Here is a 26,175-nt window from a genome sequence, read left to right on the forward strand (position 1 = left end):
ATGTATATTCTGTTGTTGGGTACAATGTTCTGTGTATGTCAAATCCACTTAGTCTGTAGTGTTAAAATTAGTTTCCTAATTGATTCTGTCTGGACTATATCCCTTGTTGTGAGTGGGATATTAAAGTCCCCAACTAGGGATCCCTGGGTGGCGCAGTGCTTTAGCGCCTGCCTTTGGCCCAGGGCACGATTCTGGAGACCCGGGATCAAATCCCATGTTGGGCTCCCGGTGCATGGAGCTTGCTTCTCCCTCTGCCTGTGTCTCTGCCTCTCTCTCTCTCTGTGTGTGACTATCATAAATTAAAAAAAAAAAAAAAAAGTCCCCAACTATTGTATTACAGTTTATTTCTTCTATTAGTTAGTTTTTTCTTCATATATTTAGGTGCTCTGATATTATGTGAATAAATATTTCAATTGCCTTATTTTCTTAATGCATTGACCTTATATGATGACCTTCTTTGTCTCATTTCATCATTTTTACTTTAATGATTATTTTATCATACTTAAGTGCCTTTCTCCCTCTTTTGGTTACTATTTGCTTGAAATTTCTTTTTCTAATTCTTCACCTTCAGTCTATCTGTGTCTTTAGGGCTAACATGCGTCTCTAGTAGGCAGCGAATTGTTGGATCTTATTTTTTTTTTAACCCATTCAGCCATTCTCTGAATTTAATTAGACAATCTAATTTGTTTATTTTTAAAGTAATTATTTGATAGCTAAGAACTTATTATTGCCATTTGGTTAATTGTTTCCTGGTTGGTTTGTAGATCTGTTGTTCCTTGTTTCTTATCCTACTGTCTTTTTTTTTTTTTTATGTTTTGGCATCTTTTGGTATCAGTATGCTTTGACTTCTCTAAAGTTTTCTCTTTTTTAAAAATATTTACTTATTCATGAGAGACACACAGAGGCAGAGACACAGGCAGAGGGAGAAGCAGGTTCCCTGAAGGGAGCCGGATGTGGGACTCCATCCCAGGGCCCTGGAATCATGACCTGAGCCCAAGACAGTCGCTCAACCACTGAGCCCCCCAGGTGTCCCTAGAGTTTTCTTTTTACAAAATTGCTACAGGATTTTCCTTTGTGATTACTATGCAGGTTATATAAAATATCTTCCCCTCACATTTAAAGTTAATGCTATTAGAATTTATTTTTTGTATTGTGTAACAACAGATTATTGTAATTATGGTTATTTTGGCTATATTTAATATTTTTAAATATTCAAACTTGAATTGTAGGTGGATTATGCATCACTATTACCATGCTGTAGGATCTATGACTATATATTTACCATTATAGTGAAATTTAATCTAACTTTTTATGTTTTTAATCATGTTAATTAACATTCTTTTACTTCCATCCATAGAACTCTCTTCAGCATTTCTGGTAAATCAGGTCTGGTGGTAATAAACTCCTTTAGTTTTTTTTGTTTTTTTTTTCTGGAAAGTCTTAATCCTTCCTTTGTTTCTAAAGGACAGTTGTACTGCATTTAGAATTCTTGGTTGATAGTTACTTTCAATATTTTGTATATGTTGCTCAAGTCTCTCCTGTCTTGAAATTTGCTGATAGTCTTAGGGGGTTTCCTTGTATGTAACTTTTCTTTTTTGCTGCTCTTAAAATTCTTTGTATTTAACTTTTGACAATTTAATTATGTGTTTTGATGTGGCCCTATTTCAGTTTGGTGTATTTGAGGTCCTTTGGGCTCATAGATCTGAATGTCCATTTCTCTCCTCAGGTACAAGACGTTTTCAGGAATTACTTCTTTAAATATACTCTCCGTCCTTTTCTCTTTCTGGAATCCCTATAATATGAATATTATTTTGTTTTCATTGTGTCCCATGATTCCTGTAGGCAGATTTCTTCCCTCTTTTTCATTCTTTTTATAACTCTGACTAGGTAATTTCCAATGTTCTGTCCTCCAGATTGCTGATTCTTTATTCTGCATGGAATAGTCTAGTTTTCAAGCCTGTAGAATTTTTAGTTATTGTATTTTTCAACTCTAGGATTTCTTTTTTATGGTTGCTATATCCTTACAGAATTTGTTTTGTTCACACCGTGCTTTCTTAATTTCATTGAGTTGTCTCTATATTTTCTTGTAGTTCACTGAACTTCCTTAGGAGAATGATGCTGAATTCTTTGCTTCCCAGGTTTCCACTTCATTAGGACTAGTTAATGGAACTTTTAGTTCCTTCGTTAGTAAATATGGTATCATATTTACCTGATCTTTTTGTACCTGATTCATTATATTAATGTCTGCACCTTTGAGTAATTGGGCTTCTCTGCTGACTTCACGGGTTTGCTTTGGCAGAGAGAGTTCATCAATGGCTAGCTCAGTTTGGGTTTTTGGGTATTTCTGCTGGTAATGTCTCTAGGCAGGTGGGGCCTTCTGTTGTTTATTTTTGGGCAAAGAAACTGAGTTCTGAGGATGGTAATGTGTGGTGCCACTGTCTGAGAACAGCTGGATAGGACAGGATACTTGGTTCCCTACCCAAGTGAGACTAAAGGACGATCTAACAATTGGGACACATAAACTATAACAACACTGGTCTCTGTAGAGATATCTATACAGCTTGTTTGGGAACCCAAATCAGGCTAGAGCAGGTACTGCATTACCATTCAAGTAAGGTCACTGACTTTGCTCTGTAGATGAGAAAAGCCTTAGGCTGTTCTCTCTGCTCAAAGGCCACTGTAAATAGGGCTGTTGAATGGGTTATATAGCTTCCTGTGTTCTCTGGTTAGGTTCCCAGGTTGGGCAGACTGAAGGCTGCAATCAGTGATGAGCTGGGCTATGAATTAGGTTCCCTGCCCAGTCACAGTGGGAAAAGCAACTCTAAAGCTGGTAAAGCTCACTGTTGTCTTAACTGAGGCTAACTTGTACCCCAGCCAGGGCCACTGGCTTTGCTCTACAAGTATCAGCTCTGCCTGCTTGCCTCTTGGCAATTGCCACTAGGCCATCCAGCTTCCAGGAGTTGACTCCAGGCCTTCTCGTCAGACGGAATCAAGCGATACTCTACAGAATTTGGGGCTGGCTATGCCTCAGCTCAGTGAGAAGGGGAAGGTGAACCTGGAGGTCCAGGCAAGACCTCTCTGATTAATGTTATGATGGCCTGGGGGAGGGCCAATGTGGGTCAATGTGTAGCAGCTTCCCTTATCTTTTCCATGCAATCTATCTTGGTCTCTGTGGTAGAGTAGGGTGTTCCATCCTCACCTTTGTGTTCTGATATCCTCTCAGTGGTAACTCTTTCTTGAGTAATTGTTGTTAATTGCTCTTCTTGCGAGGGCTAGTGAACTCAGGAATAATGTATATCTCAGTGATGTCACTTCTCTATTATGTTAATTTAAACATCTTTAGTCTTTTTATATATTTCAAGGATTAGGAATGAACTTGTATCCCATGAGTATTTAAATTTTCTTAGGCTTTTAGGGAAAAATGTTTACACTATTTTCTTTGTTGTTTATTTAATAACTATTTCTATTTTGCTTTGAAAAAACAAATGCAATCTTTTAGTTATTCAATGAAGATTGTTGATGGTTATAAATAAACCAATAGTAAATCTATATATAAAAATATGAAATATAAGAAATATTATCATATATATGTATATATATAATTGTGCAGGCTACCTGAGACTTCTCTATAAATATTTTGTTGCCTTTAAGAATCTTAAGAATGATAAATGCTTATACTTGATTTTGGGAAATAGGACCAAAAATATAAGCAGATCCTAGGATAAATATATAATAAATCCTGGTCACAGTTCTAAGATTTTTTTTTAATAGTTTTGCTCATATTCCCATAAACTTTAGGGTAGGAGTTACTATGTAGTTCTTCAGGTAAGAGAGGCTCAGGGAGATTGAGCTACATAGTGGCAAAACCATTTGAGATAAAGTTCTCTTCTCATATCCCTTATAGTGTACCTCTCATAATTCACATAGAAACTCCTTTTTTAGCATTTTAAAGGATTATATTCTTAAATATGTTGGACTGACACTGCTTTTTATTAAATTATTAAAATAAAAATATAGCATATATATCTCATTTAAAAAACTAAACATAAAATGAACATCCATGTACTTAACACTAAATTTAATTTAAAAAAATGGCTACAAATCTTAAAAGTTTCTTCCTCGAGGACTAATCTTTCACCTCTGTTCATTATTCTTTACTGTTCTCTATAGGTTTATTGCATTTGTAAGTTTACCTAAATGATACAGTTTTAGGTTTGCTTATTTGTTAATGCCATAAAATGATTTTCCTTTTGTTGAAACCACATTTTTGATGTTGCATTAGTTCATTTTTATTTTTGCATAGTATTTTACTCCAAAATAAACAATTTTAGCCATTCTATTTTAGTGGATATTTAGGTTGTTGCCAAATTTTTTCTTTTATGAAAATTGCTATACAAGGACATTTTAATAGTTTCTTTAGAGATAAATCTAGGAAATGAATGACTGACATTTAAAGTATATGCACTTTGTATTTCGTGTCCCTAGGGATTTTACCAATTTACACTCACATTAGTGTATTTGATAGTTCCCTTTGCTATATATATATATATATATATATATATATATATATATATATATGCACATGTATATGACAGTCCCAGCAAGAAATGGACCACACACTCAAATTTGCTAATCTGAGGATAATTTAATAAGTGATCATTTATATAGCGCAGGGTAATAGAGAAACCCATAAAGGATAGTGAAGTACTCTAAGGTTAACAGCAAGCAAGAAACTTACCATCCTTATCCCTGAGGTAGAAAGAAGGAGAGGTCCCTAAAACTTGAAGAGATTTGCTGATTAAGATGGTCACCTTATATGAGTCATGGCTTTGAGCTTAAATAAAGGGACATAGGTTGCAATGAGGCAGCTGGGTTAGAGTTCTAATTCTTCTGCCCTCGTCTTACATGGGCATTCTCAATAACTGATAACAGTAGGAAGTGAGAAGGTATGAGAGCTCATCGATGTTGTCTATGTGTATTAGCTTCCTAGACACAAAGCTGGAAGCATTGAGAGGTGAGGGCATGTGGTATTCTCCTATACATTTCACAGCTTCAGACATTTTAATTTGTACTAGCTTGGTCATGTGAAATGGTTCTTGATAACTAATGATATTGGTTTTTTTTCACATGTTTATTACACATTTATTTCTTTTATAAAATCCTAAAAATATTGTAGCCTTTATTTATTTATTTTAAAGATTTTATTTATTTGATGGAGCAAGAGAGCACAAGCTGGGGGAGTGGCAGTCAGAGAGGGAAAAGCAGGCTCCCCATCGAGCAGGGAGCCCAACATGGGGCTCCGTCCCAGGATGCTGGGGTCATGACCTGAGCCAAAGGCAGATGCTTAACCAACTGAGCCACTCAAGTGCCCCTGTAGCTTTTATTTGTTATGGTCTATTTGTATTTTCTCTTATTAATTTACAGGAGCTCTTTAAGTAATTTGCATAGTAATCCTTGGTTGGTATCTTGGATTGGTGATATCTTCTCTCTATAGGTAGTTTGACTTTCACTCCTTATCTGGAGTTTATTTGAACAAGAAAAAGGTTTTGTTAAGTTTTGTTTTTTTTTTTTTTTTCTTTTTTAAAATTCTAGTGAGGCGAGGGAAATAAAAACAAAAAAAGTAGAATTTTTGATTTTTTCCTTATGGTTGTATTCAAGGTTTTTATAAATCCTTCACTGCTTCAAAATGATAAATAAATGTTCCTACATTTGGCTTTAAAAGTGTCAACTAATGAATTTCACATTTAATGCTCTAACCATCCAGAATTGATTTTTGTGTGTGTGTGGAATATGATGTATAATCCAATTTATTTTTTTCCATATAAATGACAAATTATTTCACTACTATTTGTGGAATAGTCCTACATATCTGTGTTACTAGCTTTTCCAACAAAATCCAGGGTGGATTTACATCTGTGTATTGGTCTGGTTTGAGTTTTCAATTATCTTGCACTAATTCATTTGTTCTTCTCTGAGTCAATAGCATACTGTTGATTCACTGTGATTTTATAAGATAATATTTGGGACAGAAATCTCTATGCCCTCATCTTCTTTAGGAGTGTCTTGTCTTCTCTGAGTCCCTTGTTTTACTACTTTAGAATTGTCAAGTTTCCTGAAAAACCTGACTCTGATCTTGTTCACAATGGAATCAAACCTATAGATACATTTGAAGAGATCTGATCATTATAAACATGCTACCATTCAATTTATTTGATTTTTTTGGACTATTTTTCAATCAAGTTTTATAAATTTCTGCATTAGTATCTTGCACACTTTTAGTAGATTTATTCCAATGAACTTCATAAGGTTTTGTTTTTGGTTTTTGCTATTGTAAAGATCTATCTTTATTGTTTCCATTTGTTGCTGGTGTGCAGAATTTAATTCACTATTATAAATTGATCTTATATCCAGACATTTTAATCAACTCCTCTTAATTCTAATAATTTTATTGTTGAGTCTTATATTTTTCCATTTAATCATTTTATTTGTCAGTAATGATAACTCCATTTATTGTAACAACTAGTAAAATAGTGAAATTGTCAATAACAGTGATGATAAATATCATGCTTTGTTCATTTTAAAGGGAAGATAGTAATATTTTGCTCTGGGAGCAACAGTTGGTATAAACATCTTTTTACAAGTTAAGAGTTCCCTTTTTATTATTAGTTTCCTAAGATTTCTTTGTGCAAGAATGGTTGCTAAGTGGAATCTATTGAATTAATCACTTATGCTTTTCCCTGTAATTTGTTTAATTAATGTTAATGTTTAAATGTTCATTCTAATGTTGAACCAATTTTACTTCCCAAATAAGTCAAATTGTCACACTTGAAATTATTTCAGTATTTTGTGCAATTTATAAAAGTCTAATATGATTCTGTTTTGAATGGCCCCTTTTCTTGAACAGGAAAGGGTTTGAAATCTGATCACCTATCCTCAAATGCTATTGTCTAATCTTAGAGATGTATTTTAAGCATCAAAATTGTGTTATTTATTGTCAGTTTGTTTATATTTATCCAGATAGTTATAATTTATTCTATATATCTTTCATTTCAGACATTCTCTTTTGCCATTTATATCTGAAGTTAATCTTCTAATGTTTCTATACGTAGCAAACCTTCTCATACATGGTTTTTCAGAAAACATCTTGATTTCAACTTAATTTTCAATAGATGTCTTCACAGGGCATTCAGTTCTGTGTTCCTATCTATTTTCTCTCAGGACCTTAAATTTATTTTTCTACTGTTTTTTTCTCAGTTGATGGTAGCTTTCAGCTGCCCACTTAAATACCAAGTCTTTTTAGTCTGATTTTTCTTTTTTAAAAATCTCCCTTTCTTTTGTGATACGTCTGAATCCATTGTTTTTATTACTAGAAACTTGTCATCAATTCTGAAGGACTGTTAATTTTTATAAATTGTGTAAATGTCTCAGTTATTATTATTTAATATTTTTATTTTGCATGGTTTCTATTATCTCCTTCTGAGACATGAACCTTGACTGTACCCTCTGGTGTCTCCTTTTTTCCACTTTCACCTCTTTATTTTTCTGTATCAATGTGAGTCATTTTCAGCCATATCTTCTATTTACTAATTCTCTCTTCATTTTGTTCTAATCTGTATGATCTATCTGTTGAATTTGTAATTTATTTCTCATAGTTTTCATTTCTTCCTGTCATTTTTAATACGATTTTCCATTTATACTACTTATAATACTTTTATTTCTTTAAGCATATTGAAATATTTATCTTATATTTTATATATGACAATTCCAATATCAGTCATCTCTTCAAATCTGGCTCTGAATATCTTGTTCATGGTGGTTTATTTCTATGTATGTTTGTGACTATGAGCTATAAGCTCTAACTTCAGAGTTTAACTAGAGAAAATCTTTAAAGCTTACAATAAGTGTATTTGTCTTTTCCTTTTCCAACTGCCTGGGGGAAGACTATTTTTCCAAGACCACTTGAAACTAGGTTTTTGGCTTAAACAGATATGAGTATTGGCTAGTTTTAGAAGTTCCCTGGGTAGAATATTTTCTTTCTTTTTTAATTTCACCAGGATCCAGGGCCAAGACTGACAATTATCCCTGGTGTCTTTCTGTTCAGAGCATATTTTTCATTTTTTTTCCCCAGTGCGCATATATATAGCCTCGTCATTCATGGATCTTAACTTTATCTGGTGTTCTCCAATCTGATCTTCTAGTCAATTTTTTTCCTGTCCATCATATGCATAGAAGAACAGGCTTAAAGAGCACCAGGAATTGGCAAATATCCCCAGATAGTCTAACGTAGTGTTACTACCTTATATAATTCATATTTATATTTCTATGGAGAAAATATTCTTTAAAAGAATTTTTTTGAATGCTAATCAATGAAGTTGTCTTCTTTTGGCTAGGTTTCTGCAACTATCCAGTTTATCATATCCCTAGGAAAATAAGATTGTTTTTACAACTAATTAACTGAAAAAATTGCAAAGTAAAGTTACAATTAAGAATTAAGTGCCACTCTGAATGGTAGCCTTGATAATTTTGAATTTTTTATCCTATAATGTTTCTACAAATATTTCCTAATGCATGGGAATTCAGAATTCAATCTTATTTTAAAAGATCTAATTCCTTAATTTACCCCAAATATCAAATTTTTACCCAGGGTGGCTTAACAATAGGAGGGAGGTCCTTTTGTCAAATTGGTGTCTGACTTCTCTGTTCTGTACATAGAATGGAGTTATTACTATTTTATAATAGATTTGTAAGGAACAATATGTGATTGTATATTCACTTGATTTCCTCGTGGATCATGAGTCTATTTCAAGGAATTAGTTGTAGCCTGATCATAAACATGTGATTATTGAACTTTTTTGTGGAAGAGTATGACTGTAAGCAGCAAAAAGCATCAAATTAAAGACCTGAATAAATGAAGGATATATCCTGTTCATGGGTTAGAAGATACAATATATATTTTTAACATTTTATTTATTTATTCATCAGAGAGACAGGGCAGAGATGCAGGCAGAGGGAGAAGCAAGCTCCTCACAGGGAGCACGATGTGGGACTTGATCCTGGAATTCTGGGATCACACTCTGAGCTGAGGGCAGAGGCTCAACTGATGAGCCACCCAGGCGTCCCATAAGATATAATATTTTATAATGTTAATTTCCCCAAATTCATCGATTGATTGAATGCAATAAAAATGAAAAGATTTTTTTTTCCTCAAAATTTAACACACAGATTCTAAAATCCACATGGTAAGTACAAAAGCCTAGAGCGGCTGAGACATTTTTGAATAAATAAAACAAAACTAAAGAACTTATATTACCATATATTAAGACGTATTAAAAATCTATAGTACTTAAGAAAACATGGCATTTGTTCTAGGATAAACAAACTGACTAGTCGAAGATAATAGAAAGTCTAAAAACAGATCTATACATTAGCCCTTACTAGGTTTATGACAGACCTGAAAGTGTCGTACCATGCGGAGGGAGTGTACTTCTCAGTATATGATACTGAATCAATTGAATGCCCTACTTACATGATACATGGATATTCAATATATATATATGAACTTGTGTAGATTACACAGCTAACTTGAAAAAGTAAACGATGTAAGTTTTAGAGTGAAACATAGGATACAAATTCTGTAACTAGAACAGACACAGATTTCTTAAACAGGACAAAAAAGCCATAAATAGATTAAAACTTTTAACTTACATTCATTAAAAGATACAATAGATTCCTATATGAATGTGCATGCTATGTATGTATAATGTACGTACATATGTCTATCTACAATTCCCATGAATCAGTTGGAAAGTGAGAAATCCACTAAAAAAACCCTTGACACTACGCACAAGAACATTCAAATGGTTAATAACAATTATAGTCCTTAAAGAAGTAGAAATTTAATAAAGGGCACCTGGGTGGCTCAGTCAGGTAAATCTCTGCCTTCCGCTCAGGTCATGATCTCCCTGTCCTGGGATTGAGTCCTATGTCGGGCTCCCTGCTCAGTAGGGCGTCTACTTCTTTCTTTCCCTCCACCTCTGTTTACTTTCTCTCTCTCTCTCTCTCAAATTTTTAATATCTTAAAAAATAAAGTCACAATTAGATATCACTGTATGCCTATCCAAAGATGAAAAAAAAAACAAGTGTGTGGAGTAACTAGAACTTGGATACGCTGCTGGTGGAAGTATGCTTTCATGACACCAACTTGGCAAACTATTTGACAATAGCTACTGTCAGAGTTGAACATATGAAAACCTTTAACAATAGGGAACAATCTCATACAGCTAATGTTGACGACAACCAAAAAATTCCACAAAGGGGTACATCCTGTGTGTTTTCATGTATATGGGGTAGAAAAACAGTTAAAACTAATCTCCACTGTAAGAAGTCAGGATTGTGGGTTAGAGTTGGCTAGAAAGATGCATCAAGAGAGTTCTGCAGTACTGGCGATATTCTATTTCTTACTGGTTTCCCTCTTGTGTATATTTTATTAAAGTTCTCCAAATTAGATTTTACTACATGCTTTTCTTTATATTATACCTCAACAAAATTTTTAACTACTGGTAAGGGCTAGCATTTGTAATACTATTGTTATAGATAAGATGTTTTCAAGCAATGTGCCATGTTGTTGCTTCTCTTCAATGCAAACATGAATGAGCCACCTTGGTAAACATGCTTGTGACTGAGATGGATACATGCCCACTGCCACTGAGAATGGAAAGAGCTATGCTATTTGGTTATAACGTTGTATTGTCATAAACTAGTTTGAGTCTCAATGGGTCATTATCTCATTCTTTGTTGTTCAGGGAAAAAAAAACATTCAAAGGCAATTACTGTTTAAATCAAAATTATTTTTAAATGATGTGTCTCATTAATTTGGCTTATTTCCAAAAATGTTATCTAGCAAATCAGATAATTCAATTATCTTGTGGCTAATTTTGTAACTGATCTAGCTTGGAGGGCATTTGAGGAAATCTCCGAAACATTTCTGAAATTGGAGATTGTTGAATACTTTTTTGGGATTTTATCGTCATGTTGACCACTTGATTTTACATGGTTTGAGGGCTATTTAGGCTAAAATTATTTTGGCCATAGCTTATGGTGCAGGCTTTGGGGACCATTGATTGCCCAATTTTCTAATTTTGGAGGGGACTTGCTTTCTGAGGGAATTATAAACCCTGTCCCCAGTAAGCCCCTTAAGGAAAGGGGCTGAGTCTCACTCATCAATCATTACTATTAGTCAAAGTCCACACTGAATATTGAAGAAAGAAAATAACATAGGTAGAGCTTATATTTAGACTATTATGTAGGTAGATACCTTAATATTTAAAGCAGATATTTATTCTTTTCTTGGGAGGTTATTCATATATAAGGTTTTTGTCCTCCTAAACTCTGTAGCTTCACTACTCACTATGTTAATATAAAAGTAGCATCTCTAACATACAGTTCCTGGTATCTATAATGCCTTAAACACAGTAGTTTATTTCTTGCTTACATTGCACCTATAAGAAATGACTCACAAGGTCACTGCCCTCATACCTAGCCAAGCAGGAGGCGAATGAAGCACAGAGAAACTGCCTAGGAGGTGTGTGGTTTGTTTGTTTGTTTGTTTGTTTGTTTATTTATTTATTTATTGAATGAGGCTTGGAAGTGGAATACTCTGTTTTTATTCCATTCCATTACCTGTAACTCAATCACATAGCTACACTTAACAACAAGGGAGGCTGGGATATGCAATCAAGCTGTGTGTCCAGAAAGTTAAAGAGAATATGGATTTAGATAAATATCTAACAGTCCCTGCTATATAACTAATTCTCAAAGTATTTTAAATTTTACTCTTCAATAAATGCAGAAAATCTGAAAGCTATGTGCCTGTACAGTATGATTTTATCCTAATTATTTTATAGAATTGGACTTTGTTATTTTATCATTGTCTCTCGCTGAAGATCATTACAAAAAACAGTGAAGATAGCTCACCATCTTATCTGCTGAAGGTATACTGGGCAAGAGGTTCTATACAATATGATACATGTCTCTTCTATGACTGACTATGTGAAAAATTTCTCTCAGATTTCAAAAACAGATAAATTTCTCTCGAGCATATGGTTTAGTTTTACCTCACATATTTTCCACATTTGGGATTGTGTTTTTCTCTTTTTGCCATAGCTCCAAAGAATTTTACATTCAAAGCTTTGACCTTTTCCTAGCTACTTTTCATCATTTTTTTTGCACTCATTCTCATGTACTATTTTTTTTTTATTTCCAAAATTCATTTCCACTTGCAATGTAATCTTTAAAATCCTAGAGGTGCATTCTTAGGCAAATAATTTTCTTGGCCTTATTTTGTCATATATGAAGTGTAGATGTTAATGGGGTCATGAATATGGACTTTTAATTAAAGAGAAAACAATACTGGAGGAGAGGGAGACCTTAGGATATGCTATCATAGTCAGAGGGAGAGGGTAGTGTCCAGGGATTGGGGTAGTGTAAGTAGAAATAGGAAGAAGAAAATTCATTTCAGGTATCAGTAAAAGCCTGACTGTAACCTAGAAGGAGAGAAAAAGCTGCCAAGGATAATAATAGGTTTCCATATGAACATCTGAGTAGATGAAGGAATGATTTACCCTGGTAGAGGAAGTTAGCAGAGGAGCAGGTTTTGTGTGGTGATTTCAAATATACTAAGAGGGAAGGTGGAAAAAGCAACCAATACCTGTTTTATTGACTTTGGGGCACATGTTTTGGTAAGTTTTGCATTTTTGTTCTTGAAACACATCTTAGAGAATGTCTTAGAATCTCAGTTCAAGCAGTGTTTCTTCATGGCTGTCATGCCTGTTGTATTGAGCTTAGTTGCTATTGCCATGGCCATGACTGGATATCTACAGCCCCTTAGTGGTTCAGGCAACAAAGTGTGTAAGGCCACATGTGAAAGAAATTTGCATTCTGGTCGTTGCCTTAAGAACTGTTTAAGGACCTTTTCTTCTAAGTTCAAGGTGTTGGTGTCAAACTTTGCAAGAAAGTGTCAGCAGTATGGAAAAAGATTTCTGAGACAACAGTGGAGTACTTAGAAAAACTGCTGCATTACCAGTACTTTTACTAGTACCAAAGATGATGCTGTATGAAAAAAACTGAGGTCTAAAAAATGATTCAGAGCTGTCTAAATAGAAAAAGGTTTTAGGATTCTTTAACTGATTAATTTCACTAGGAATTTTTACACGTCAATATTGATATGTGATAAAATAATTTTATGAAAGTCTAAAATGTATATTAAAATACATGATAAACATTAAGAAAACACTGGTTAAATAAGAAAACACTGCAATTATGAAGCTTTTGTTTTTCTTTAGTGATAAAACAGTACATCTTAAACTAGACAAAATTTTGGAATCAAAGATATACAGGATATGAAGGCAGAGCTCATGAGGAGACTTGGTCTAAGCTTGTGTTTGGATAGGACAGAGATAGTAGTTTTTAGTAGGTGATCTCTCTTAGAGAAAATAGAATCTAGAGGAGAGCCCACAGGAACAGAGGCATTGAAGGGTGGGCAAGAAAAGTACACGTAAAGGAGACTAGAAAGACATGATCCGAACACTGAAAAGAAATTAGGACAGTCATGAAGCCAAGAGAAAAAGGGAAAAATCAATGTCAAATATTCCTAAAAGTTAGGAAGGCTAAAGATGAAAGAAATTTGGTTGAAGTGATATAGAAATTAAAAAAAACATTAGATATGGGATTAAGGAACAAAACGAACTATGAATTGGATTGATCGTTAACTTAGACATAGATTGTGGACATTACAGGATGATGGTGACATTTGGGGTGGAGAGGCTGAGTTACATGGAGTACCTCGAGAATTGATAAAGATGGGTTATGACTCAATGGAAGTATTTACAAGAGAGCCATGCACTCCTCTGCAGGTGGTAGTGAGAAATCATTGATCGCAGTTCTAGACTTGGAATGTGTGTCATCTTCCATAATGATTCTGTAACTTCGTTGACGAAGCCACCTACCGCGCATGTGTGTGTGCACGCATGCACATCTACAAAGCTCATAGTTGGTACATTCCATGTGTCCCTGGTTTTGTGATAGTCATTGCATTTTATTTTTTAAAAAATGTGGCTGCATAGGATTTTTCTCCTTTCCTGAGAGAGACTTCATGATGGCGAAAAATGAAGTGAGCATAAGTTAGAAACCTCTTACCCATAAACTTGAAATGTAAATAACTTTGAGTTACTTTCTTCATTCAAATATTCACTGAAGCCACCTTTCAAATATTACATTATTCTAAATTTAAGTTGAATCCCTGCATTTTATAGGAATTTATTTTATATAAATGGAAATGAGAATTCATGTTTGTTTATATTTATAACTTACAGCAGATTTACTTTCCAAATCGACTTCCACCAACATCCCAATCTACTGTCACAGAATGTGTGTTTGGATATGCCTGTGTACACTGGTACATGCATTTATAACATGTCAATATTAATTCCATTGAAAAAGCTCCCAACACTCAAATGTGCATTCATTTGTGGTTTTGATTACCCATATATTATTTTCCTCTACTGGTGTGGATTATGATGAGCTGAATTTAGATTTCTTTATTCCTTTGAGATTTCAACATTAAAATAGTTGCTGGTTGTCTAAGCAATTGATTTATTCTAGTTTCATGTAGTGAAGCATAAAAAATCAAGATTTTTTTTTTTGCCTTTTTTTTTTTTTTTTAAGGATTTTTGGTTGTTATTTCAATAGCTTTGTGCAAGATTTGCCATGGTAAGATTTAAATGTTGGGGATGGTGGGGATAGTCATAATACTTTGGTCAATAGTTTTCCCAATATTTCTGTCCACATTTTACAATTACCTACAGAAAAGAAGCAGTCATCAACTTAAAAGTATTTGATTAAAAAAATATTTGAGAAGACTTACTGTATGACAATGAAGTAAAAGCTACTCTGTCTAAGCTGTCAACACATTTTACTGTGACATTTGTGAATGTTTTAGGCAAGAGCCTGTCTCAGTGAATTTAATGGTAAAGAAATCACTTGGCAAATAACTCTCCATTGCCCATAATTCATTCCCCCACCCTTGTAGTCTTATAAGATAGTCTGACATTCACTTTGTACCCTTCCAGAAATGATGTCTTGCATTTGGGGGGTTATTTGTAGCACTGCAGACAGGTGGGAATAAGAGATCCTTTATTCTCCCTGTCTAACCAATTACTATAGAAAGCTGTCCAGAATTAAACTCCAGTTCTCTCCTGTCAGGTTGTGTTACAGAGCACGGTGTCCAGATAAGAGCGACAAGTGTGACAACATGGACTAGAGTTGGGGGGAAATAAATCAAGCTCAATTGATTACTTTTATTCCAGAGGAAAACTAATTCCCCTTGGAGGCAGACAACTGCCTCACGTTGCTTCAGTGTTTGCAGAAAGGCATAATGGACTGTGGTGGATGCGTGTGTTTGCGTGTGTAGATATGTGTGGTGGTGTTGGCCTACGGCTTCTAAATGTGTAGACCATTCATTTATGGGCACAGTTTAGAAATTTATTTGGGAATCCTGGGTATAGAGCCCATGTGATTTGAGTGCTTCCTGGGGGGAATGTGAATCTTGGGTACTCTTCTCTTTAGAAATCTGTATCTTGGTTGAGCCCTTTAACTGTAAATATTTTAAATTTTTGTTTCAAAATAACCTAGTCCTTCTACTTAACATTTTGCAGACAGCATGGAGACACGTAGTTTACCACAACAAATGCTTTTTTGTGATTTCCTTACCTTACCCCTTTCCCTCCACTATCGACAACCATCGAATACATTTATTTCCCCTTTTTTTAAAATCATGTTTATCGTGTGTATGTATATGGTTCTTGTCTGCATTGCTTTATGTAAATTGTTCCATATGTACATTTACCTACATTTTGCTTTTATCACTTAAAATATGCACAGAAATATTTCTAACAGGCACGGTTATTAATCATCTGTGGTATGAAGATACCCTAATTTATCAAACTATTCCCCTTTGGTAGCTTTCAATGTATTTCTCGGTTTTTGTGGCTGTTCAGTTTTGTTTCGCCCCTAAAGACCTTGATGCCATAAACTCCCTTGCTGTGTACTAGCATTTTGATTTAACGAGATAAATTTTCAAGAATGAGATTACTGGATGGAAAGTCGTGTGTGCTTTTAATTTTAGTAGTATTGCTAGATTTCTTTTTCCAAAAGCTCTATGTATTCTTATTTTCATGGGCAGTAGAAGACCACGTATTTCCCTTATATTCCGTTAGCTATGAGTGTTAGCATTTTTATATTTTACCAGTGTCAGTGGTAAAGTGATAGCCCGTGATTGCTTAAATTTGCATTTTACTAGTTATTATTGAAGCCCAACCCTTTCCTAATCCATGGATTTCCTTTTAAGCATTGTTGCTTATGTTTTCCTGTTTTACATTCCTACATAGTGTAAGGCCTCTTTTTATATTATAGATGCAAATCCACCTGCTACACAGATTTAAATATTTTTCCAATGATCACTCTTCTAATGTTTTTTGTTAATTGTTTTGCCATACAAAAAATTCCATTTTTCAATGCAGTCAAATGTGCCTTATCTTTTCCTTTATAGCCTCTAAGTTTTCTGTTTTGCTTCAAAGGTTTCCTTGATCCTTAAGAGTTATATCTTATTTGTAAAGGGAGCTTATTCAGAGGTAAGGTCTCTTTCTCTCTTCTCTATTTGAGAAGCTCTACAGTAAATGAACAAGTCAACAGTACTTTGATTTCTCAGTTACTATTTGAATATTTATAGATGTTCTCAATGTGCTAAGAAGTGTGGTGGATAAAAGGGCACATCAGATAAAAACGCTTCAGAGAACTTAGAGTTAAGGAGGTATAAGGAAAATATACAATAAGACTAGAAGTAACAAGTATACAAGAGAGAAATAGATATATCACTGTCCTCCCAGAAAGAATCTCTCCCTCACTCCCATCTCAGTGGCCTGGTTGGTTGTGGCAGGAACAATCAATTGTAATTTGTTGTGAAATATTCCCTTAGCTGTGGAAAAAGTCACTTTATAATGTAAAGCTGGTATAACATATCTATTGCATTACATTATTATATTTTTTATTTCATTGAATATCATTCAGCCTGTATATTTATAAGGTGTCTCTTTCATATGCAAACACATCCCACCCTCCACCTGGTTATTCCCAAGTTATATATATATTTCTATAGGTTTTACCATTTAATACCTAATGAGTCAACAGATGACTGTTTTATATTGAATATGTTGATATTAAAAAGGCACAAAGAGATTACAGCCACAAAAATTTACTAAGCAACATAAACATACATTTATATTAAGATCTGTTCTTTGTTTTACAGTCACCACATGCCAAAGTCTCTACATGCCTCTGAAGAGACCTATGAGGGATCCCTGGGTGGCGCAGCGGTTTGGCGCCTGCCTTTGGCCCAGGGCGCGATCCTGGAGAGCCAGGATCGAATCCCACGTCAGGCTCCCGGTGCATGGAGCCTGCTTCTCCCTCTGCCTGTGTCTCTGCCTCTCTCTCTCTCACTGTGTGCCTATCATAAAAAAAATAAAATAAAATAAAAATGAAGAGACCTATGAGAGATTTTGCCAACCCCATTTAATATTATAAAACTGAAGTCAAGAGTAACTTATGCATGGTCCTGTAGCACATAAATGGGGCAGCTAGAACTGGGATTCTGACCCAAACCATTGACATTGTGTCCTGTGTGTTTTGTTTTTTTTTAAAGATTGTATTTATTTATTCATGAGAGACACAGAGGCAGAAACGCAGGGAGTCTGACGTGGGACTCGATTCCAGGACTCCAGGATCTTGTCCTGAGCCGAAGGCAGACGCTCAACCGCTGAGCCACCCAGGCATCCCCGTGTCCTGTGTTTTTAAGCACATCACTGTACATTTGATCATGAGCTGCCAAACCATAATGTATGCAGGAGAGTACTTCAGTTGTGGTCATTTCATCTTTTACTTCATCGTTTATTCTCCTTTAGGTAAAGAACTAAATGAAATTTTTAAAATATGGATTAAATCACATTTGTATGTGTCTTATAGTTATGCAGCATTGCTTGTTGTCCATTCAATTTTCAAAACCACACCAAAAAGATATAATACTTATTTATATTATCTTCCTCCAGAGAAATGAGGCCCATTATTTAGCCTTTTCACTTGTGTTTCCTCTAGCTTAAAATCAGAATAATATCTACTTTACATCTGCTATGTGATACAAAATACCAATCACAGAGGAGTCCCAGTAAATTTTGAGTCTCGTTGCTCAGTCTCATTTGTCTGATATTATAAGCATTATGCACATTTCTCTCCTCACAAATCCCTGTGTGTTTTTCTAATGTGTCTATTTCACAGTGAGTAACAGCACTGACTTCTTGATAGGTAAAAAAATGAATGCCTAGGATGAAATTAGGTTGAATCTAGAAAACTTCCTTGCCCTGTTTTCAAGTCTTTATTGGCAAAAGTTGGTTCAGTAGATAAGCAATAAGTACTTGCCCTTTCCTGGAATATGCTCCATTGAGATAGAAAGAGTGAGCAGCTGCTTAATGCCAGAAATCTCACTCTTAAAGATCCCATTCTCACTTAAAGGAAATCAAGTGTCCTTCGGTCTTTGATGAAAGCACATACCATCCCTGTGAAGATAAACTAGTTATTATCTAATGTTGAAATTTCAACGTGAGTTTGATGATTTTGCTTTGCAGTACTTAGGAGAGAAGGACCTTGAATAAACATACACAAAAGTGATTAGGTTTTAAGGATAACCAAGGCTAAACTCTCATCTTACGACACGATTTTCTTCTCTGGGATAAAGTTGGAGATGCCATGAATTGGGAGAGAGGGACAGATAAGGAAGATGAGGCACAACTACACCTCAAAACCACGCCAGCTACCCAACTGCTTAAGAGGCTTGACCTTGGTGCTTTCACTGGGTGGAGCTCTCTCATGCTGTTTTCTAAATTACTTTGTTTAATAGATAACCAGGCTGGTGACCTCCATCAGCTTCAATAATGATAGGCTATTTATTTCTTCAGAAAACTCTTATTTAGCAGTTTTTATATAGCAAAAACTAAGGGGAGAGAAATGAGTCATTATTCTCAGGTTGCTTAGAGCTCCTGGAAAAGAAACACTGTATTTCTGCCTTTGGCAGTGGTGGTGGCAATGGAATAGAGGAATATTCCAAAAAAACAATCCAGGAAGCAAAACTGAATTATTTTGGAATAGCAGATAAATTCTAACAATTTTTGGTATATATTCTTCAATGTGCTAAGCAGCTAGTAGAATTCATAGGGAAAAGGTAAAATGCTAACCAATTAAGGGTATGCCTCTCAGCATTTTCAAGAAAATGATGATTGCAGATGGGTAACACCATTGAAAGGCAAACATTTCAAGAAATTGGCTCTTGAAAACATTTATCTACCAGTGAAGGAGCTGCTGCTGTGGTCAGAAGCCATGTTAAAAAAAAAATACCACTTTCCAAATATATATAATTGACGAAAAAATGCAATTTTAATTTCATTTGAAAGTTGTACTTATTTTGACATTGCCAGAATCCCTATTGCCATGGAGTTGAGCGATTGAGGAAAACAACTCATAAATGACATTTTGCTGAAATTTTTCTAAAAGGATTTTAATCCCCAGTGAATTTTCCTGCCAGGTGTTATACACATCTATTTTGAACAGATGTTCTGTGGCCTGCTCTTCTCAAATGTCACAGTTACTCTGGGCATCCTTTCCTAAAAGCACTTTTTCTTTGGCCTGGGCCTCCCAGCTGGGAAGTGGTAGAGAATGGGGTTCAAACCTACATTTAGAAAGACTCTGAAGTCTTTTCACTTCAGCCCTAGTGGATTTTCCAGAGACTATCAATCGCCTCTTCCCTTGTTCTTGGTAAAGTTAATTTAGGTTCTTTCTGTCCTCTTTAGGATAATGCATCATTTTTAGGATCATCGTAAGCATCAAGTGATCGAAAAAATATGTACACACACAAATACATACATGCACTAATTTAGAGCTAACATATAGCACTCAGTACATTCAGGATTTTCACATATCTCCTGGAATACAATTTGGGTTGTCTGGAAATATTTTTCGAAGTGATGACCCCCTCTATTCTAGAGATATTGGAAGGGATCTGAGGAGCAAGTTAGTTTGTTTATTACCACTTCTCATTACGGAGAGAGTAATGTCTCCCCAAGACACATAAAGAGCTCTGTAGATAAGGAATATCTTAGTATATCTCAGTAAAAATCTGTTTCTGAAAGCTTACCCACTATGATCAGTTTGGTCAGCTATAATTGGGGAGGCAAAGTTTCCATTTCTATAATTGTATTAAGGAAAACTTTTTTTTTTTAAGATTTTATTTATTTACTCATGAGAGACAGAACGAGAGAGGAAGAAACACAGGCAGGGGGAGAAGCAGGGGAGCCCAACATGGGACTCCATCCTGGGTCTCCAGGATCACACCCTGGGCTGCAGGTGGCGCTAAGCTGCTGAGCCACCTGGGCTGCCCAAGGAAAACATTTCTTAAAAAGGAAAAATACCTAAGTGATTTGTGTCACCCATATCACATCCTTTCACCCTGGTCAGAATTTGTAAAAAAAAAAAAAAAAAAAAAAAAAAAAAAAATTCTGAATTGCCTATACTTCTCCAAAATTTGGCATACCAGCTTAGTACTTGGTTACTCTCAAAAAGCTTATAATCCTTGAGAACAAAGTTGGTCTTTTGAAAAAGTTTCTATTTAAATTCTGGCCAACATACAGTGTAATATTAGTTTCAGGTGTACAATATGGTGATTCGACACTTCCTTACAACACCCAGTGCTCATCATAACCAGTGCCCTATTTAATCCATCCCCCCCACCCACTTCCCTTTTGGTAACGATCAATTGTTTTTTAAAATTATGAGTGTGTTTCTTGGTTTGCTCATCTCTCTCTCTTTCTCTCTCTTTGTCCCTTTGCTCATTTGTTCTTGTTCCTAAATTCCACATCTGAGTGAAACTATATGGCATTTGTCTTTCTCTGATTTATTTCACTTAGCATAATACTCTCTAGCTCCATCCATGTTATTGCAAATGGGAAGATTTCATTCTTTTTTATGGTTGGAGTAACATTCCATCATAGACACACACACACACATATACATACATGCCACATCTTTATACTTTCATCAGTCATGGACATATAGGTTGTGTCCAAAATATAAACATATAAGTATTGGGATGCATGTATCCCTTTGAATTAGCCTTTTTGTGGGAATCAAGTTTTCTTTTTTTTGGGGGGGGGTGGTATGTTTTTCGGTTGGTTTTTGTTTTTGAATTGGAGGGAGGGAGGCAGAGAGGGAGAGAATCTTAAACAGGCTCCATACCCAACATGGAGTCTGACAAGGGTCTCTATCTTACAATTCTAATATCATGACCTGATCTTAAATCAAGAGTCAGACACTTAATTGGCTGAGCCAACCAGGCACCCCAAGAATCAAGTTTTAAAAAGAATGACCTATAACCATTGGGTGAGTCATTACATAAGTTTTGATAAATAGGCTCCTAAAGCTTTACCAAAACGGGTAATGCATAATGATATTGGTTCATAAGACCATTATGGGATTTTTTTTCATTTGGGCTGACTTAAGCATGAAAGGGTCTGAACAACTCTTTTTCATTATTACTATACTGCAAAATTCCATGATTCTACTTAGATATGATTAAAATTTGATACTTATGGTAACAAAAATTATTTTGTAACCTAATCACAAGCCATAGTTCTACAATTAAAAGAACACTAAACTCAATTTTACCTATTCAGGGTCAAAAAGATGGAACAAAAATGTATTACTAAATCTTTTGGTGATGAATTCAGTAGTATTTCAATTCAGTCAATGTGGGATGAAGATAGCTCCGTTTCTAAGAAATTTATTGTTTTATACTCTAGCCTAAGTTATGACTGAGGCAATAGTGCCAGTTGATTTCAGTCTCATGTGGAGGCAGTTTAATTTCTAATAAAATGTCAGCTTGACTTGCTAAAACCAGTTCAACCTCAAATCAGAAAGATTGAGTCTTGGTACCAGGGTTCTTGTTTACCGGTATGGATTGTGAAATCTTGAGAGATGACTAAAATATTCTTTGTATTCAGTATCCTCATGTGTTGCATAAAAGCCATCTTCTGGTTAGCTGTGGATTAGCTCCAGAGATACAGTTTGTCTCTACAGATGCCTCTTGTTAAGAGCAAGAGTTTGAGTCAAATACTAACTCTTCCTTAACCAACTGTCTGAGCTTCAAAGTGCAGAGGTCTCTACACCTACAGAGAACTGTGCAGAATTAATGAGGTCAGCCTTGTAAGGCACTTAGAATAGTACATAAAAACTCAATAAATGTCAGATATGATATTATGATGGAATTTATTTTAGGACTCTTTCATATCTCTAGTTCCCACAAGTACAGACTGCTGATAAATGTTACCTGCAAATAAAAAGTTGTGCGTGTGTGGTGGTGACGGGGTGATGAGCTTAATTCTGTGAGCCCAGTTAACATGCAGGGTCCTAGAATATTCTAATTTTTGATAATGTTTCTTTAGGATTTTTTTTGTTTTTAATCTGATGGCCAGGTCGCTTACTACAATAGGAAATCTAGATTACTTCTTAAACTTCCTTCAACTGAATTAGCCTCAGCAGATAAGATGTTTTTCTTGAAGACTCCCTTGTCCAAGTCCATAGCCCTGAACAATATTGAAATCTCTAGCCGTTGCCCTGATTTTAAGGCCTAGGACAGTTATTTGTGTTACTGTTGGTGTCTCTTTGACCTTCTACTATCTTGAACTATAAAATGTTCAGAGCTCAAATCTCCCCCTTTCCTAATATTTCCCTACCGGTAGCTAAGTAGTTTTTCTGAACGTTTATTGAATAATAAAGGTTAAGTTGAAACACTACTGGAAGCAGAGGAAATGAAACTGAAGAGAAACAGGGAGAACACTTAATTTATCGTATCACAGTCGATAAATTCTGCAAGAGGTCGGGTGGTTAAATTAACGTTTTCTTCTCTCTCTTGCCTGTGCAATAAAATAGAATTACATACTATATCTTTGTATAGGTTTTAGTACTTAATATATTAAACAGATTCACTAACCTGTCTCCTTGGGCAAACAAAATGCATCTCCTCTGGGTTTGGATATCTCTAAGTACTGGAGAGCACGGGTGATCTGTTTTTGGAATCAGCTAAATAGCTCACTGATACGGCTGGTCTTTAGAGGAAGCCATCCCTTCAAGTGAGACTGCCCCATCAGTTTTTATCTAAAAGTTTTTCTGTAGGAAAAAAAAAAGTTTTCATTTTTATATATATAGAGAAAAGCCAACTGGATTTTATCAAAAAACTGAATAATAAAGACGCTGAAAATAATGTCCAGACTTCTGTGAATTTTTAAATTTTGCTTCAAAAGCATCTAGTAATTTGCCACTAAACTGTCAAACTTAAAAAAAAAAAAAAAAAGGAAACTCTTTGCTATTACAAACAGGAATCTTTATATTTTACTAACGGGTAAATGAAAGTCAAATATTTTGTATTGAAAAGACTCACTTTTTTTATTTTTACCTTTTGGAGGGCCAAACCCATACACTCCATAAAGAGTGTCATTGTGGCACTTACGAAAGATGAAGGAAGTAAAAGATACTTTCTTCCTTTATGCAGGTGGGAGGAGGCTGCTCAGATTTTCTTACTGCTACCTTTGCAGTTTCAGGGAATCATCTGAACATTGTATTAGTTATGCAGATTGATTTTTATTTTCCTTGAATAGATCTTTTCCATTCTAAAGTAGTTTGGTTGTACACATGCATCCCATTCTTTATTGAAAATAGCTGTGTTAAGCACTGGTGTAAAGGTGAGGCAATTAGTTTGAACACTGTGAATATGTTAGAAGTGAGTAAATTTGTTAAAAGACAGACCTGAAAGGACACACCTGGGTGTCTCAGTCAGTTGGGCATCTGCCTCTGGCTCAAGTCATCATCTCGGGAACCTGGGATCAAGCCCCATATGTGTCTGCTTCTTCTACCTTTTCCTCTGTCCCTACCCATGGCTCGTGCTCTCTCTCTCTCTCTCTCCCACTCTCTGTGTCTCAAATAAATGTAATATTTAAGAAGTAAGACCTGGAAGAAAACATAGGAGGTGTAAGCTTTATACATGGGCATTGGAAATAGTTTTGTTTTGTTTTTTAATTTGACACCAATAGGAAAACAAAAACAAAAACAAAAAACAAAACTAAAGCTTTTGTGCAACAAGGAAATCCATCAGCAACATGAAAAGGCAACTATGGAATGAAATAAAATATTTGCAAATATCAATAACCTGCAAGGACTAATACAACTCGATAGCAAAAACAAAAACCCCCAAAAAAGAGATAATTCAATTAAAAATGGACAAAGGACCTGAGTAGATATTTTTTGTTTCTTTCCAAAGGAGACCTACAAATGGCTAACAGATGAAAAGGAGTTCAGTATTACTAATCATTAGGGAAATGCACAGCAAGACCACAACACTACCTCATTCCTATTAGGTTGTTGATTAACAGATGAAGCTTAAAGAACAAATGCTAATGATAATGGGGAGGAAAGGGAACCATTTTATCCTGTGGGAATGTAAAATGATATCCTGTGGAAAAACAGTATGGAGGTTCCTCCAAAAATTAAAAATATAATTACCATATAATCCAGCAATCCTCCTTGTGGGTATATATCTGCAGGAAATGAAAGCACTGTCTTGAGTAGATATCTACAATCACATGTTCACTACAGTATTATTCACAATAGCCAAGGTATAAAAACAGCCTAAATGTCCACTGATGGATGAACGGATAAAGACAATGTGACACACATAGACAAACACAGCAGCATAGTAGCCAGCCTTAAAATGAAGAAAATGATGCCATTTGGGACAACAAAGATGATCCTAGAGGGCATTATGCAAAGTGAAATAAGTCAGAGAAAGATAAACACTGTCCAATTTCATCTATATGTAAAACCTAAAAAAAAAAAAAAAAAAGGGAAACTCATAAAAACAGAGGCTAGAAAGTTGGTTGCCAGGAGCTGGAGAGAGGAGGAAATGAAGAGATGTTGGTCAAAGGGTAAAAACCATCCAGTTGTAAGAGGAAAAATGTTCTGTGGTTCTAATGTGCAACATGGTGACAGTTGCTGGTAATACAGTGTTACTGAAATCTGCAAAGAGTGTAGAACTTAAGTGTTCTCACGGCCCCCCAAAGTTAAATATATGATGTAGTAGATATATTAATTCATCAGTAAGAATCTTTCCACAATATATATGTAAATCAAATCATGTTTTACACTGTAATTATATTATAATCTCATTTGTCAATATTTCAATAAGGCTGGGGGAAAAACTTCCTACAATAATTGGTTTAAATAAAATCTTATGCTAAGAATTTTCAGATTTTTTAAATTTTATATTGTCTTAAGTTTGTCCCTTTGAAGGTAGGTGGACATGATGGCTAACTCTACTCACAGAATATTTGTTCAGGGCAAAGCTGTCAATACTGAAAAGGCAATTTACACATCAGAGATCATTTCAATCTGGTATAAACATAGCACATTGCGGCAGGATATGAGGTTGGAAAAGAAGTAGGATGAAGGTAAAGGGACCTTGAATGTCTGGGGAAGCAATGTATATATTTTTGTTATAAACAACATGGAGCCAAAAACATTTTCTAACTAGGACAGCAACAGAATCAAGTTTAATTTTAGGTCTCCCACTCAAGTGGTGACAAGGAAAGTGAAGTGGAACAGTGAAAAAGCAGTTGTAAAGGTCTGCGACATACATTTTTTTTTAATCTAAGCTAATATTTTTTCCCCTAAATAACTCTCTATTAATGAAAAACTCCCTTCTCTTTCTGAGATCTTATAAACCTTGAGAATAAGTTAAGTGGCATCTATCCTGCATATCTATAGGATAAATTACCAGAATGAGTCCTAATTCTTCATGAAGAAAATAAGGAAGAAAAACGAAAACATGGAGAGAGAAAAATGGAGAGGTAGAGAGGCAGAATAAAAAATGAGAAAAAGAAAGGGAAAAGGATGGATCGGCTGAAAGGAAGATGGGAGGAAAAGGAAGTCTTAAAAGAAAAACAAAAGAATATGAGAATCATGAATCCAGCACTT

At 35.0% G+C, this 26,175-nt stretch overlaps 2 long non-coding RNA genes across 8 annotated transcripts in view; one reads left to right on the forward strand and one right to left on the reverse strand.

The window, feature by feature from the left end:
• The window catches only part of LOC144300369 (uncharacterized), a 165,671-nt gene that overhangs the window by 114,748 nt on the left and 24,748 nt on the right, over nucleotides 1-26,175 (forward strand). The window lies entirely within an intron of this gene.
• LOC144300368 (uncharacterized) overlaps nucleotides 1-26,175 on the reverse strand; it is a 112,570-nt gene that overhangs the window by 61,868 nt on the left and 24,527 nt on the right. For all 7 annotated transcript variants that reach the window (XR_013366962.1, XR_013366961.1, XR_013366960.1 and 4 more), the window contains one exon: nucleotides 23,141-23,316. This is a non-coding gene — a long non-coding RNA (uncharacterized LOC144300368). The remainder of the gene's footprint in view (nucleotides 1-23,140; nucleotides 23,317-26,175) is intronic.

Source organism: Canis aureus, chromosome 28, assembly GCF_053574225.1.
Source record: "Canis aureus isolate CA01 chromosome 28, VMU_Caureus_v.1.0, whole genome shotgun sequence".
NCBI lineage: Eukaryota > Metazoa > Chordata > Mammalia > Carnivora > Canidae > Canis > Canis aureus.